This window comes from Schistocerca cancellata, chromosome 3 (genome assembly GCF_023864275.1).
Source record: "Schistocerca cancellata isolate TAMUIC-IGC-003103 chromosome 3, iqSchCanc2.1, whole genome shotgun sequence".
NCBI classification, from domain to species: domain Eukaryota; kingdom Metazoa; phylum Arthropoda; class Insecta; order Orthoptera; family Acrididae; genus Schistocerca; species Schistocerca cancellata.
In genome coordinates, this window is record NC_064628.1 from 496,145,595 (window position 1) to 496,160,657 (window position 15,063).

General features: G+C 44.2%; 1 protein-coding gene across 2 annotated transcripts in view; it reads right to left on the bottom strand.

The window, feature by feature from the left end:
• LOC126175267 (CYFIP-related Rac1 interactor B) overlaps positions 1-15,063 on the bottom strand; it is a 398,870-nt gene that overhangs the window by 103,089 nt on the left and 280,718 nt on the right. The window contains exon 3 of one of the 2 annotated variants that reach the window (XM_049921916.1): positions 10,931-11,025. The exons of the other annotated variant lie outside the window; for it this stretch is intronic. The gene's annotated coding sequence lies outside the window, so the exon portion shown is untranslated. The remainder of the gene's footprint in view (positions 1-10,930; positions 11,026-15,063) is intronic. 2 annotated transcript variants of the gene reach the window in all.

The window sequence follows — 15,063 nt, forward strand, 5'->3', positions numbered from 1 at the left end:
AACATTCCGACGCCTTGGGTTCACTATTATCGATCAGCCTCCATACAGTCCCGACTTGATCCCGACCGATTTTCATCGGTTTCCAGAATTTAAAGAATACCGTCGAGGGCATCACTTTGATAGTGATGAAGCGGTGCAACCAGATGTGAAGTTGTGCTCCGTCAACAGGGTCAAACATTCTACAGTGACGGTACCAACGAACTAATATCATGGGAAAAATGTGTGCTCGTTGCCAGAGTGACTATGTTGAGAAATAAATATGTAGACGTGAAGGAAAAAGGTAGAGAATGTTGATAATTTTTTTAAGCATTAATAGTTTCCACATAAAAAATTCGGATGAATTACTTTTCAGCACACCGTCGTATGTATGTTCCACATCTCCTCCTAAATCACTAGATCGGTTTCAGCCACACTTGATAAACATATCACTTACTGTCTGGCAAGAATCAATAAGGGGGTAAGAGCCACCTACCTCTCAAAGGGATGAGGGTGGGGGTGAAAAAGTAGTGTAGCCAACGACGCGCAAATAGCCAAAATGTATTCATCCGGTGTTTGACAACGACTGCTCTTAGTGATTTGCGAGCAACTTTACACATAGTTTACCGAGCGAGTTGGCGCTAGAGGTTAGCACACTTGACCCGCATTCGGAAGGATGACGGTTCAAACCCACGTTCGGCCATCCAGATTTAGGTTTTCCGTGATTTCCCTAAATCGCTCCAGGCAAATGCTGGGATGGTTCCTTTGAAAGGGCAGGACCGATTTCCTTCCCCATACTTGACACTATCCGAGTTTGTGCTCCCTCTCTATTGATTTCGATATCGACAGGACGTTAAACCCAATCTTCCTTCCTTCCTTCCATCTAGTTTGAAACTTTTACGAGACTTCTTCTCGGTGATACACCCGCAGAATTATGAATGGAAAAAGTTTATCCATTACTACATTTTCGCTGGTCATGCATCAGGCATGACCTTTTAACTTATTACTTCTTTATAACAAAATCTGTTTCCAACTCATTTTGCAGACATTTACACACACCAATGAATGTACTTACAAAAGGATACGACAAATAGTTCAGGAGATATGACGTCATTTACACTGAGGTGCGTGAAAAACTGCCGCTTCATGCATGAAGTTTTAATTAGTTACTTTTTTACTACAATTATATTTGCAGCAGATATCACAGACAGTATCTACATATAACTCTGGATGTACCTTCAAAATTATATCATAAATCGATTCATATTTGAGGACATATGACGTCATAAACATTGAGCTTCTTGAAAACTGTAGGGTGAAATTCGCTAGAGATGCAGGTGAAATATGTGTAGAAATATGTGTGAAATATATCAACTATATGGGAAATATATGTGACATGTGCCTACGTGGGTGATGCCATGGGTAAAAATCGGTTCAGCTAATCCTGGTACACATGTTACTTGCCATCTGAAAGGAAATATTGGGGTAGGATCCAACAATCTCGTGTTGGGGATGGGATGATAGTTGGATAGAGAGAGCTGGCGAGTAGGACAGAGAGAGAGGGGGAAGGAAGAGACAGACACAAATAGGGAGCACGAGGAGATGTATACAGAGAGGAGGGAGGGGGGAAATGGACAGGAAAAGGGAAGAAGAAGAGATGGGGATAAGGGAGAGATGCACAGAGAAACTGAGGAGACAGGTAGAGAGGGAGGGAAGAAGAGATGAATAGATGGAGGAGGCAATGGTCAGGAGAGGGAACAGGGGGAGTACGAGATGGACAGAGAGGGGAGGGGGAAATGGACAGAGAGAGGGAAGGGGGAAATGGCAGAGAGAAAGGGAGTAGGAAAGGCCTGAGAGAGGGAAGGGGAGGAAATGGATGGAGAGAGGAGGGTATGGAGAGAGAGAGGAGGGTATGGAGAGAGAGGGGAGACAAGGATATGGACAGACAAAGGAAAGAGGAGACGGACAGAGAGAGGAGGGAGGAGGCAGTGGGCAGCGACAAAACGGGACAAGAAGATGGACTGAGAGAGGGGGAAGAGAAGATGGACAGAGATGGGGGAGAACAGCATAGGCTTAGAGGGGGTGATCAGGAGGTAGAAGGGGAAGAGGGGATGGACAAAAGCAGAAGGAGCAGATGGGCAGAGGGGGGAGGAACAGATGCAGACGGAGAGAGGGGTAAGCATATGGAAAGAGAGGGCAGAGGGGCAGATGGTCAGTGAGAGGGGGAAGGAGGAGACGAACTGATAGAATATTGGAATAAATACATACACGGGCAATGTTGGGTACTCAGCTAGTTTATAATAATGAGGTAAGAATATGTACGAGAAATAATTGGGGACACTGTGTATAGGTGCTGCTCCAAGATGAAGAAGGTGGCACGGAAGAGGAAATTGTGGTGGTCCATATCACACCAGTCAGAAGACAGGTACCGAAGAAGAAAACTAAGACAATTCATGTGAGGGAGCAAAATACAGAATAATCTGGAATCAAGATTTGTAGGAGGAGCATATCGAAACAAATCTACGCTGCTTAATAGAAGTAAAAGATGGCTTATGGATATACATTAGTTGCGTTCTAAGGGGATGCAGTCAGACTAAAAATGGGGGTGGAACAGTGAGTGTGAGATGTGAGAAGGTAGTTGGTTTGGAGGATTAGGTGAAGCTTAACATTGGACATACATTCATATTCAGAAAAAAACAGAACACCTTGAACGACTAGAAATAGGCCGTATATATTCACAAGACATGTGCATTAGTATGTTCTGCAGAAATGGTTAGTATTTCAGTCACCTCGGTTCAGCATGTGTCCTGTTGCCTAGTAGGCACAGAATCCGCCATGGGCCCTGATAACTTTTTCCATGCGTGATGGCATCGACGCATATAAGGCGCGAATGGCGTCCTGTGGTATAGTCATCCATGCTGCATTCACCTGGCTCCAAAGTTCATCTGTAGTGGTCGGCACTGGGTCACAGCGCTGCGCCCATCGTTCACCATATCCCACAAATTTTCGATTGGCAACGCGTCTGGTGATCTGACGGGTCAGGGAAAAAGTGTGACATTCTGTGACACCAAGATGGCATGGGTTCGTGCAGCAACATGTGGTCATGCTTTGTCTTGTTGAAAAATGGCGTCGCAGATGCTGTGCAGAAAGGGTATGGGCTGCAGATCGCAGACTGTCTTTGACTTAGGTCACACAGGTCACAGTGCCCTGGACACGCACCAACTGCGACTTGTGGTTGTACGCAATATCACCCCACACCATAAGGCCTTGAGTTGGCGCTGTATGTTTTGTGCGGTCACCGTGATGCCGCTCCCCCTGTCTGCGGCGAACTTCCACAGTTGCGCCAGAGCTGAAGACGCACATCTGTCCTGCAATGTCATTCGGGTGAGACGTCGATCCTCACGGGGAGTGGTCTGGATGGTGCGACCTGATCCATCTCGTCGTGTTTTATGGCCTCCCGTGAACCATTCTATGCATACCCGCTGCACCGCCAAAAAACTACGCCCCACACGAACAGCAATTTTCCCGATAGATGCATCATATTTTCTCATTCCAATAATGATCCCTCTTTCAAACTCACTGATTTGACGGTACGGTTCGCACATACATCTGAAAGGCACCCTGCACGTCTGCTCAAATCGCACTGATCCATTACCTTCAGTTTATAGCGACAAAGAGAGCCGCAGGCTATCTTACCGATAGGTGGTGTTGCTCCGCGATATCGATGTTGACCTTGAACCAGCGGGCCGACATTTGCAGAACATACTAATTAATGTACATGCCCTGTGAATATGAACGTTCTATCTCTAGTCGTTCAAAGTGTTGTGCTTTTTCTAAACGTGAGTCTATATGGAAAGATTTGTATGAAAGCCGGGCAGTGTGGCCACGCGGTTAAAGGCGCTTCAGTCTGGAACCGCGCGACCGCTACGGTCGCAGGTTCGAATCCTGCCTCGGGCATGGATGTGTGTGATGTCCTTAGGTTAGTTGGGTTTAAGTAGTTCTAAGTTCTAGGGGACTGATGACCTCAGATGTTAAGTCCCATAGTGCTCAGAGCCATTTGAACCATTTGTATGAAACAAAACACACAACATTTAACTCAGTGCTTAGGTATGACGTATTCTTTTATTGTAAAAGTAGAACTGTCAAGAATCACTATTAGGACCTTAGTCTCGAGTGTTAAATACGTATTTTCAAGGTTATTAGCCTCTGACAGCATTAGCCGGTTGTCGCTTGAATATTGTCTTGTAAGCTGAAGACTGGTTCAGCATCTAAACTACTTCGAGTAGGAAATTCACAGCGTGTGTTTTCATTCTAAAAAAATGTGCTGCTAAAATTCTGTTACATTATATTCGTCGCTATTTGCGCATGTGTGGCGAGGAGTGCCCTTATGGCTCAATTGAAAGGACGCTGCTTACAAGAAACAAAAATCCCAGTTCTAATTTTGGTCCAGAGAACACTTTGAATAATCGGTCAGCTGGGTCAATTTCATGTCAACGTTTTCAATGATACATTATCGTGTTGCGTACATTCAAATGGACGAACGTTGTTGCGCTCGTTGCGACTCAGGGCTCGCTGGGATCATATTAAACCGATAAACTCACTTCACAATCATAATAAGTGTCCTCTTACAAGCCAACAAGCTACATACAGTTACGACAGTAGTAAAGACGGACGGGAAGAGGACAACCATAGCACGGCTAACATATAGTCAAACTTCTACTTGTAACAAGAATCCAGTTCATGAACAATGAGAGGAGGAGAACACAGCAGAGAAGTAGAAATGAAATCATATCGATAAGTTCTCGAAATCTGTAAGGTGGAATTTCTAGACTTCCAGTAACGAAAACTTATTACGCTCGAATATTTCTACCGCGCATTAGTCTATACATTTTACAACTTAAAGCCCCCTGCCACGATTTTCTGTTTGCTAATCCTAATTTCAGTAACTGCTGCAAAGATTTTGATACGGTTTCCCACCAATAGATAGACTGATTCGCAAGGACATAGATGTATTGTTATGTGTTTCATATTTAATTGGCTTTGGAGTGACATTTCGTGGCAATGGGAGCTACACAGGAGGCAGTATCTGGCGGGAAAAGCAGTAAAGCCAACACCCGTTACAACCCCAGAGAGCAGCGACCTTGATCGGACTCTGTCGATATACACATACACCGTCCGTTCGAAAAGTTCCGAGACTGATTTTATTCCTGGCGTGTAAGTGACGTCACCGCATTAAGTACGATGGTTGCTCGAACTAACACCTGTAAGCAACGGCTGTGCATTCGACCACTCAGTTATGGGCAGGCAGTGTTAAGTAATGGACGTGCGGCCGTAATGCATCAACGTTGTTGTGTGACAAATAGCAGTGGAGCAGCAACTCTAAATCAAATGTTCAAGACATTGTCCAGAATGTTTTGCAGAAAAGAGAAGTGTGTGAAATGTTTGTCCCGCACAACACGACTACCGAACAAAAACAACGACGCGTGGGCGTTTGTAGCGACTTGATTGAAATTCAAAACACGGACAATTCTTGACTGAAAAAAAACCACGGGTGACGAGACTTGGTGTTATCAATAAGAATCTACAACAAAGTTGGGGATTCACATCAAGGGTCAACGGTTTGAGGTCATAACCTACATTCAAAGGAGTGTGACTCACGAGTTGAACAACATTCCAAGCAGGACTTTTCTGACAGTTTCACGTGGTTGTATGCTTTGCACTCAAGTGTGGAGGGGGAGGGGGAGAAGGGACATGTATAAGTCTTAAAATCACCATATTAAATGTTTCTGAATATTTGTTATTAATCCAATCTCGAATTTTTTTTAACTAATGTGGTATCTTCTTTACATATTATAAAGTCCATTACCGCTTTTATCTGTCTATATGTGCAGGCCAATCTCAGAGCTACTGTAGGAATTTTGATGCGATTTTCACTAACAGACACACTTATTCACAAGGAAGGCTTGTGTATACAGTATATTTATTGTCATTACGCTAGACAAGTCCTCGGGCTGCTGAGACGAGAGCCGTTAAATAATGCAACACCCTTTTTTCTCGGCCAGACTCGGCTGAAAAAAATGTGGAACTTATTGGAGGGTATTATGGAGTATTCCCGCTCCAGCCCCCATAGTTTCAAAAAGTTTCGATTGGCAGCGGCGCAATACAGCCTTCAAAATGGCTTCTGTAACGGAGGTGCGTTCCTAGCACAGAGCTGTCATTGAGTTTCTTTCGGCGGAAAACCAGACCGTCGCAGGTATTCATAAGCGCTTGCAGAATGTCTACGGAGACCTGGCAGTGAACAAAAGCACGGCGAGTCGCTGGACGAGGCGCCTGTGATCATCACAAAAAGGTCGCGCAAACCTGTCAGATCTGCCGCGTGCCGGCCGGCCTCACACAGCAGTGACTCCTGCAATGCTGGAACGTGCGGACACTCTCATCCGAGGTGATCGACGAATCACAGTCAAGCATCTCGCTGCACAACTGGACGTCTATGTTGGTAGTGCTGACACACTCGTCCACCTGTTAGGGGTGTATGTATGTTGTATGTTAACCGGGGACCTAGAAACGACGGAGAGGCTCCGCCCCCGCCACAGCCGGTCCACAACCCTATGACGACTACCGCAGTCCACTTCACCCCTCCGCCGCCCCACACGGAACCCAGGGTTATTGTGCTGTTCGGCCCCCGGTGGACCACCCAGGGAACATCTCACAGCAGACGAGTGTAACCCCTATGTTTGCGTGGTAGAGTAATGGTGGTGTACGCGTACGTGGAGAATTTGTTTGTGCAGCAATCGCCGACATAGTGTAGCTGAGGCGGAATAAGGGGAACCAGTCCGCATTCGCCGAGGCAGATGGAAAACCGCCTAAAAACCATCCACAGACTGGCCGGCTCACCGGACCTCGTCACAAGGCCGCCGAGGCGGATTCGTGCAGGGGACCAGGCTGTCCTTCCCGCTCCGGAAAATCGTGCGTTACACCGCTCGACTAATCGGGCGGGCTACCAGTTGGGGTACTCAAAGGAGTATGCCCGCTGGGTTCTTCGCCACCAACAGAAGCATCTACCGACTTCCTTCTGTTCGGCCCAATGAAGGATACACTACAGTCTGTGGATGATAGGGAGGTTATTGATGCTGCAAGACGTTGGCTCCGGCGTCGACGAGTGGAGTCGCACCATGACGAAATACAGTGTCTCCCAGTAAGGTGGCGTAAGGCCGTCACGTTGAACAGAGATTATGTTGAAAATAGGGTTTTGTAGCCAAAAAGAATGGGGTGGGGAGTAATATGGTGTACTGGAATCCTGCATAAACCAATCTGATTTCCGACAAAAAATGTGTTGTGATACTTACTGTACGCCCCTCGTACTTCATGCTATTACACGAAGCGAGGGCGCATCGCTGATTACAAATAAGTAGATGTACGAGGAAATAAAGAATTCCCAACAGTTGGCTTGGACCTCCCTTCGCGAGTGGAAGTTTCGCAGTACTTCTGACGTACGTCCAGCGACGAAACTCCGTATACAGGCTTGGTTCCAGCAACGCCGGCGTATCGTGTGTCTCGCTGCCGGTTAATGTTACATTTTGGAAGGAGGGCCAGGAGATTCAGCGAAGCAATAAAAGTTAGCACAGTATTCTGAGAACGCCCGTATAAGAACATGATGAGGCCCGTTCTTATAAGTGGGGTAATCCAGCTTCCGTAACTGCAGACTATGCCTGGTTTCTAGCTTCGATTGTTTTGCATTGAGAAGTAGTTCCCGGAAACTACTGATTCGAGTCCTATAATCCACGATGTAAGTTAAAATGGAACTGAAATGACCATGTTTATCGTTGCGCTAGCTAACTTGCTTGAAATATAAGCAACATTAAAGGAGAAATTAGAAAAGATATTGAAAAAGAAAACGCAAACCATTTTGAAAGACAACAGTAAAAAGGAGGTATGATGTTGTGAAATGGAACGTTTGTGATCCACAATTTAAGAAGCCAATTAATCGATGTGATATTTGTAAAAAAAAGTTATAATTTCCTTGGCAATTTCTGAATGACGAAATAAAGAATAATCCAATAGTACAAGAGAAAAAAGAGAATTCTGTAATTCAAAGGTATTGGCAGTAGTATGATGATTTTTACTTAAACGTCTATAAGCGACAAGGGGAATTCTATAATAGCGGAATACAGTTATAGCTACTACACTTCCAAGTTTCAACCATAGTTTACTGTAACTTGTACAAAGGGCAAGTATAGCTCACATTTCTGTGTAGTCACTCTTGCATTAAGTGAGAAACGCATCCCTCTCTCCTGCATTCCCGGCGCTGTTATATGGACATTTGCCACTGTAAACATCGTTAGTTCTGATAATAAACGTTTCATCATCAGCAGCAATGTGTAATCCTTGTATCTTTCTGTAAACTGTAACGTGTTACCAGAAATACTCCCTAAATTAGTGTTTGTTCAGTATGTATTGCCAAAACGCCAATGGCGGACCCGGATTACAAGCCATCTGCGACACACACACACACACACACACACACACACACACAGAGAGAGAGAGAGAGAGAGAGAGAGAGAGAGAGAGAGGGGGGGGGAGGGGAGGGGGAGGGAGAGACAGGAAGAGAGAGCTAACATAATTTTTATGTAGCCTACATTATATTCTCCATATCACTGTGAAGTGCATGGCAAAGGGTACATACCATTGTAACTGTTACTACAGCTACTTCCCGTTCTATTCCGGTATGGTGAGTGGAAGGAATGATGGTTTAAATGTCTCCGAGTGTGCTGTAATTAATCTTGTGCTCGCGATCCCTACGGGAGTGATACTAGTGCGGTTGCAGTATATTCCTAATATCATTATTTGAAAATTGTAGCTGAAACTTTGGAAGTAATCTTTTCCTGGAAAGCTGACCTCTATCTTCAAGCGTCTGACAGTTCAGTTTCTTCAGAATCTCCACAACACTTATGCATAGGTGCAACAAATCTCTCTCTCTCTCTCTCTCTCTCTCTCTCTCTGTGTGTGTGTGTGTGTGTTTGTGTTTGTGGGTCGCAGATGGATTATAATCTGGGTTTTGGCAATACATACTGAACAAACACTAATTTAAATAGTATTTCTGGTAACACGTTGCACTTCACAGAAAAATAGTAAGATCACACATTGCTGCTGCTGATGAAACATTTATTATCAGAACAAATAATGTTTACAGTGGCAAGTGTTCATGTAATCTGAAACCACTGATGCTGCCCTTCTCTGTATACTCTCAATATCTCCTGGTAGACCTATTTCGTGTCGTTCCCACACATCTGAGCGATAGCCTCGGATAGGTGGCATGAGTGGTTTGAAAGCAATCACTTTTGTATACGGTTCGCATTTCTCTACCTTTTCTCTGAACCTGCCAACCAAAACCTTGGTGGCAAGTAAGCGAGGTTAACAGAATGGTAACAGGGTAATACGACAGGAGTGTGGCCATCTCTTAAACACCTTCAAAGCCAACAAACTTTAAAAATCGGTTACGCACACAATTACGCCACTTTTTTCCATTTTGAACACGGAGAGTTTTTATTTCCAGACTAGAGACTAAATAACGAAAAAGAAAAAAGAGAAGTTGAAGTATATAGCCTGAGAAGGTAGCCGAAGAAGGAAAGGATTTTTGGGAAAAAATGATAGGCGTGGGTGTTAGCACGCTGCTTCCGGGATTCGGGCAGGTGCTCCGGCCCTTGATCGAATCTGCCCGCCAGATTAATGACCAGGGTCGATTTGTTACTTTTAGGCGGTTTCTCACATCCAACTAGGTGAATACCGGGCTGTACCAACGTATCGCCTCAGTTACACGATTCTCAGGCATTTAGAAAACGTTCGCACACTATTACGAACAACTTAAATTTGAAGGAACACACAGAAAATGTTGTGGGGAGGGCTAACCAAAGGCTGCGTTTTATTGGCAGGACACTTAGAAAATGTAACAGATTTACTAAGGAGACTGCCTATACTACGCTTGTCCGTCCTCTTTTAGAATACTGCTGCGCGGTGTGGGATCCTTACCAGATAGGACTGACGGGGTACATCGAAAAAGTTCAAAGAAGGGCAGCACGCTTTGTATTATCGCGAAATATGGGAGAGAGTGTCACAGAAATGATACAGGATTTGGGCTGGAAATCATTAAAAGAAAGGCGTTTTTCGTTGCGACGGAATCTTCTCACGAAATTCCAATCACCAACCTTCTCCTCCGAATGTAAAAATATTTTGTTGACACCGACCTACATAGGGAGAAACGATCACCACGATAAAATAAGAGAAATCAGAGCTCATACGGAAAGATATAGGTGTTCGTTCTTTCCGCACGCTATGCGAGATTGGAATAATAGAGAATTGTGAAGGTGGTTCGATGAACCTAAATGTGATTTGCAGAGTATATGTAGATCCATCCCATGGGATAAAGGGGTGGCGACAGGAAAGACATCCTAAATGCCACATGCGATAATTAACATGCTGACTTGCAGAAAGTGTGCAATTGTGAGATCACCGTTGCTGCAGCTTGATATTTAGGAAAATAAATCTCTCTGGCTTCGCGTAGATAAGGCTCTCTGGTCACGACAATCAATGTCGGTGGCTCGTTTTTGCGTGAGCAGTACAGGGCGGGAGTAGGAGTCGGCCGGAGTCGTTAAGAGATGTGGAAGAGATGCCGCAATGCGTGTTCGGCCGCGTGCGCGAAGAATATTTAACATCAACGTTAGTGTAGGCAACGTCGTCCTGGAATGAATCATTTCTGAACGCCGGGTGTTATTAGAATCTCGTGTCCTGGTTCAATTATTCTGATTCCGTAGACTGCTATCGACAAAGGAATAAATAAATTAGTAATCGCATCTTTCTGAACTTCACCCACCGGTAATCAAAAGTTATTAATAAATCAAAAAGTCATCTTCAAAAAGGAGAGGTGGTCCTCAACTAAGGAAGGCAGGGAGCTACTCACACAATGAAGAATTTAGCACGTCGTAAAGATGGCAGCTTGATGTGTCCGAAGTACGAGGTACGATGTTGTACCGGTGCAGGATCGCAGACGCGTACCTGCAAAGAAACAACAATCAATTATGTAACTTTTTTCAAGGGGGTAATTAAAAATTGAAAGCTATTCCTCGTGTATGCTTATTTGAGGTTTCGTAACCCATTCAGCTAGCAAGAAATCGCAATGTTGCATTCGGTCTTTCGTGTGGGTTTAGGGGTTTCTCATGATTGCATCCTGCTTTTTAATCAATGGTGCTACAATGACAGGAGGTTAAAATCTGTAGATCCTAAAATAATAATACCAATATCTTCAACTCATAGAATAACTTAATATAAGGACAAGATATTTTCGTTGCATTAACCAGTCTTTCGTCATGAGTGAGTCATGCATGGAAAGGAAATGTAGACGATAAACAATTTAGACAAAAACAGAACAGAAACTTTTGAAATGTGGTGCTACAGAAGAATGCTGAAGATTAGACGGGTAGATCACGTAACAAATGAGGAGGTACTAAATAGAATTACTAAGAAAAAATTTTTTTGGCACAGCCGGACTAGAAGAAGGGATCGATTGACAAGACACATTCTGAGACATCAAGGGATCACGAATTTAGTGTTGGAGGGAAGTGTGGGGGGTAAAAATCGTAGAGGTGAGACCAAGAGACGAATACAGTAAGCAGATTCCAGAAGGAAGTACAGTAGGTTGCTGTAGTTATTTGGAAACTAAGAGGCTTGCGCAGGACAAAGTAGCATGGAGAGCTGCATCAAACCAGTCTTCGGTCAGAAGACAACAACAACAACATCAACAACAACAACGCTACACTACACGCTGCTCTTCCGTTTCTTTTGATTTACAGATTACAACGGTCCAAAAGGAGCAAACTGTCAGCTTCTTACTTCGGCGTATTTGAAGTACAACTTGTCACCGCCACCCCAATAGGAGATTGCAGGATCTTACCCCCACAATATTTCTTTGCTGTTAGTAAGAAATATGCGTACCAATTTTGGTTGAAATCGATCCAGGAGATCAGCAGATTTTTACCCGTGGCTTCGCCTGCATACACTCGTGTCACATATATTTTACATGTTTCACACATATTTGTGCATAGATTTCATTTGAATTACTAGCGAATTTCGTACTGCAATTTCGTTTTCATGCAGCTCTACGTTTATGGCGACTTATCTCCTGAATTATGTACAGTGGAATGACATAATTCTGTCGGTATATCCAGTGGTACTCGTATATGTAGCAACTGTTTCTAAAATGTGTTGTGAGTTAGTAGTAAAAAAGCAATAAATTAAAACTTCATGAATGATGCTGCAGTTTTTCAGGCACCTCAACGTTTATGCCGTCATAACTCCAGAACAGGGAAACGGGAAATGCGGTCCCCGCAAAGAACTTGTGACGCCAGTCTAGTTGCCTTGCGCGACGTACATCGCCAACGCTAGGCTACGTCCGAGACCAGGCGGGAAATCAGTATCTCAACGGAAAAGATACCCGTGGAAGTCCTTAACGTAATTATGTGTTATCGGGAGTGTCAGCGTATTTAAACGCGCAGCTGCTCCCCGCCGGAGACGGCTGCTGTAACCCGTAAAACTGTACGAGATTTCACGTGCTGTGACGCACGCCAGAGGGCCCGTACGTGTGTCTCGTTGGCTCCGTCCTAAAGTACGTGTCATACAATGGCATATTTTTGCAAGTACATTGAATGGTATATTTAAATACTGTCCGCAAAAGGAGTAGCAAATAGAGTTAGTAGTGACGAAGTAATAAATTGAAAGGTCATGTCTGACGTCTCAGCTGCGCTGCACTAACAGCGAAAATGTAGTAAGCGCTAAACTTATTTTGTTTCATAATTCTGTGTGTGTGTGTGTGTGTGTGTGTGTGTGAAAAAGGGGGGGGGGGAGTGAAACTATGTGTAAAGTTGGATGCAAATCACTAAGTTCTCTCTTTTTCGAATACTGGTCGTGAGGTGCACCACTTTTTCACACCCACGCCAACTCCACTGAGAGGTAAGTAGTTCTTACCCCCACCGTGGTTCTCGGCAGAGAATAAGTGATGCCGGCCGCAGTGGGCTCGCGGTTCTAGGCGCTCAGTCCGGAACCGTGCGACTGCTACGGTCGCAGGTTCGAATCCTGCCTCGGGCATGGATGTGTGTGATGTCCTTAGGTTAGTTAGGTTTAAGTAGTTCTAAGTTCTAGGGGGACTGATGACCTAAGATGTTAAGTCCCATAGTGCTCAGAACCATTTGAACCATTTGAAGAATAAGTGATATGTGTACCAAGTTCGTTTCAAATCGATCCAGTGGTTTAGCAGGAGATGTGGAACATACACACATACATACAGGGTGAGCCAAAAGTCCATTAACATTTGCAAATGCACTAATTCACGGAATAATATAGATAAAGAAATAAAGCTTGACACATACTCCTGAAATGACACGTGAAAAAACCGACCAACAGATGGCTGGACAGCAACACGTCAGTTATTCTAATTATTCCTTTTGCATCATATAAAGCGCCATCTGTTCGTCATTTTGTGCTCTTTCTTGGTTTTAATAGTCGCCTTGTCATTTCAAGCATGAGGATGCGAGGTACACCGATACGTTACAGAATCGCCTGGTCTCTAACATGGCTGACAGACACCTGCTGAAGGGTACGATTATTGTGCAGCATGGCGCAGCACCCCATATTGCTGCCAGTGTGAAAGAACTCTTGCGCACGTCGCTTGGTGAAGATCGCACGATGAACCACCACTTCCATCATGCTCGGCCTCCCAGGTCCCCAGAAGTCAAACCGTGTGGTTATTGATTGTAGGGCTACCTAAGTCGCAAGTCTACCGCGATTGTCCGACCTCATTACGGATGCTAAAAGACAAAATCCGACGGTAATTTATCAGCATACCTACTGATATGCTGTTCACAACATTGTCCCTCGACTACATGTATCGTTGCTGAATGACGGTCGACATGTTGGGCATTTGTTATAAAGAACATCATCTTTGCTAAAAATCAATTTTTATGCTAATTATTCATTATACATCATATGAAGTGCCATCTGTTAGTCGTTTTGTGCTTTTTTTTGTTTTCAACAGTCGCCTTCTCAGCCGCCCGCTGTGACCGAGCGGTTCTAGGCGCTTCAGTCTGGAACCGCGCGGCTGCTACGGTCGACGTTTCTAATCCTGCCTCAGGCATGAATGTATTTGATGTCCTTGGGTTAGTTAGGTTTAAGTAGTTCTAAGTCTGGGGGACTGATGACGTCAGATGGTAAGTCCCATAGTGTTTAGAGCCATTTGAACCATTTTTTTAGTCGCCTTGTCATTTCAAGCACGTGTCAGTTTTTACCTATCTACTACGCAATATGTTGAATTTTCAAATGTTAACGGTGTTGGATCACCGTGTACATACATCCACCTTTCTGATATGTACAAATTAGTCGTAGTATGGCAACAGTGCAGCCAAGAGACCTAAAATTTCCAATTCTGCCAGAACTGTCTTAGTTTGAATAGTAAAGTAGCACCCATTCGCTCTGCGTTGCGCTGTTGCCTCCTCTGCTTGATAACTACAGTATTTCTAGTGCCACGGCGGAAGAAGCAGCCAATCATAAAACTACAGGAAGATGACTTACGTCACAGTGATTACTCAGCCTTGTTGCCTACGTAAACAATTAATAGTGAGAACGTAATTAGTCTCGTATATGCAGTGTATACCATTTATCGTGACCACCCTAAATAACTTCTTGTCCAGAAACAAAACAAAAAATATATCGCGCAAATATTGTTAGCTATCAGAGGACATTAACCAGGATGATCGCTTTTGTTGTAACTTTATTTATCCCGAAGTTATGGACATCAGTACGTCTCATTTAAATAGCGCCCCGTACTTCCTCTTCTCAAGGCCTGATCAAAAAAACTATCACAGTGTCTCATTCACGTAATAATGACGTTATTAAAAACATAACACAAAAGTGAATGACTCTGCTGTCCTAGCACACAGCACTGGTGATTGGGGTAACACAACTCGTCCACTCGCTGGGTTTGTTGGTAAACAAATGGAAACATAAGGAAAATACACAACGGTTACTCAGTTAACCGTCTTTGCT